This window comes from Alosa alosa, chromosome 18 (assembly GCF_017589495.1).
Source record: "Alosa alosa isolate M-15738 ecotype Scorff River chromosome 18, AALO_Geno_1.1, whole genome shotgun sequence".
NCBI classification, from domain to species: Eukaryota; Metazoa; Chordata; class Actinopteri; order Clupeiformes; family Clupeidae; genus Alosa; species Alosa alosa.
The window spans coordinates 27,304,445-27,306,944 of record NC_063206.1 but is presented as its reverse complement, the minus strand read 5'-3'; the positions used below and the strand labels follow the sequence as shown (position 1 = coordinate 27,306,944).

The window sequence follows — 2,500 nt, the reverse complement described above, 5'->3', positions numbered from 1 at the left end:
TATGAATACACATCGGCTACACAAACAGCCAATTATACAACTGACCTGTACTAGACTGAACAGTAATCCCCAGTCACAAACAGATGTGATTAACATTGTTCTCCCAGCTGTGAATGCTCCGCACCTCAGCCAGATGAGCATTATAACCTCATCTCATGGACACTCTGGAGTGACATGAATGTTGCCCACACATACACATTTAGACAGTTTATGATCACAGGAGCGGAGAAAGCCTTAACCATGTGGCTTACCTCAGGTTAATATCATAGCATCTGAGAGAGCCTCAATGGCGGTGGCTTACCTGAGTGTTGCTGACTGTAGGCTCAGGTGACATACTGTAGCTTCAGTTGAACAGGCTCTTCACTGGTGTAATATCTATGGCACAACGAGAGAAAGAGAGAGAGGGAGGGGGCATAGCAATATTAGATCTGGGTAAACCTGAACATCCATCATGGTCCAGTCCACAAAGCATAATATAAAGTTCAAAGATGTTGTATTACAGCTGGAAGAAGCTATTTGAGGACACTGTTGTGTTCGTGTGTGGGAGAGAGACAGAGATGATGATGTGTGTGTGGGGGATGGGGGAGTGGGGAGAGAGTTAAATCAGGTGCTACATTTCCAGATGTGCCCGTTACAGTCAGTCTGCTGTTTTGTAATGAGTGCCATGCTTTGGCTGAACAGTCAAAGAACCAAATGAACCGCTCTCCTGACCAAAGTCACCGCAGCGCACAAAGCACAGTGCAGGTGAAGGATGGGAGAGGTCACATTCCCACAGTCCTCTCTGTCCCACGTGGCTAAAGCTAACTTTACACCAGCTCAGCACAAAAGCCTTCCACTAACTCTATCAGCGATGTTATGTTGAATGCCTGTAAGTCTGTGTGTGTGTGTGTGTGTGTGTGTTTTACCCCCACCCCCACCCACCACACACACACACACACTTCTTTTCAGTGTACCTTTCAGTAAAAAAGACTTGAATGCCCATTTTGCACTCACACAATGTACTTGCTTCACACAGAGTAATCTATTTAAGTAAAATAATAACTACAGTACACTCATACTCCCACTTCTAAACACATGCACAAAAGCAGAGACCAATAAATAAAAAAAGCCAGAAAAAAGGGGGGTGGAGGAGGGAGAAAGGGGAACGCAAGCTTAAACTAAATGAAATATGTTTAATATTACTACACATATATGCATAAGCGTACACAATGGACATATGACAGAGAGAGAGAGAGAGTGAATGAGAGTAAGAGAGAGAGATAAAATAATCATTAGTGACTGGCCACAGTGCTGTGTGGCCCCTCTCTCCTAGCAGCTGGACGCTCTGCTAATGGTGTGAGCGTTAGCCACGTGGGGGCTAATGGAAGGCAATGGGAGCGACCACAAAATGCATTTCAAGCCTCTTTGACTCACACACACACACACACACAGACAACTCACCTGAGAGCCGCTATCAGTGCTATTAGGGGCCCCATAAAAACGTACACTGGGGAATGAGTGCACATACACACACACACACACACACACACACACAGACTGGGGATCTTATGCGCTCGCACACACACACACACGCACACACACACACACAGGTTGCGCTCTTTCTCTTGCACACACACACACACACATGCACACGCGCACATAATAACACACAATACACACACACACGTGCACATCTTGCACGCGGTCTTTCTCTCTCTCACACACACATACACACACACACACACACACATACACACACACACAGTTGCACAGACTCTCTCTTTCTCTCTCACACACACACAAACACGTTATCAGAACATTCTGATTTCCAATTAAAGATATGGTCTATTCAGGCCAAGCCCAGGAGAGGTAGGGAGCATTAAAAACAGGCTGGTAATGAATTTGAATCTTATTATTTTGGGAGGGAAATGAGAGACGTGACTGTGTATTGAAGTGAACCAGCTAATAATCACGAGGTGCCTTGAAAAGCATTTACTGTAATGTGTCTGCTTCTTGCTTTGCCTTGTCGTGTGTGTGTCTGTGTGTGTATTTATGTCAGTGTGTGTGTGTGTGTGTGTGTGTGTGTGTGTGTGTGTGTGTGTGTGTGTGTGTGTGTGTGTGTTTGTGCATCTATCTTTGCAATTAAAGATTATGCAAAATAGTGAATTTTCATACAGGTACAGGTCATACTTGAATTCATGACAAGAGCCATCATAAGATTGGCCCCAGGCTCTCCAGCACAAGTCCCGCGTGCGCATTATTCATTCAGAAGGAGAGGTCAACTGCAGTTCAATAGGACCTCTGTGTGTTATTATTCACATCCATTGTGCCATCATCAGGGAGAGAATTAGCGTGGCACAACTCCGTTTGTATGTGTGTGTGTGTGTGTGTGTGTGTGTGTGTGTGTGTGTGTGTGTGTGTGTGTGTGTGTGTGTGTGTGTGTGTGTGTGTGTGTGTGTGTGTGTGTGTGTGTGTGAGTGAGAGAGAGAGAGAGAGAGAGAGAGAGAGAGAAAGAGTGACT

The 2,500-nt window shown here is 45.3% G+C and overlaps 1 protein-coding gene across 5 annotated transcripts in view; it reads right to left on the bottom strand.

Moving 5' to 3' along the window:
• The window catches only part of pcdh15a (protocadherin-related 15a), a 267,430-nt gene that overhangs the window by 228,852 nt on the left and 36,078 nt on the right, over positions 1–2,500 (bottom strand). For all 5 annotated transcript variants that reach the window (XM_048269713.1, XM_048269715.1, XM_048269717.1 and 2 more), the window contains exon 2: positions 302–375. The gene's annotated coding sequence lies outside the window, so the exon portion shown is untranslated. The remainder of the gene's footprint in view (positions 1–301; positions 376–2,500) is intronic.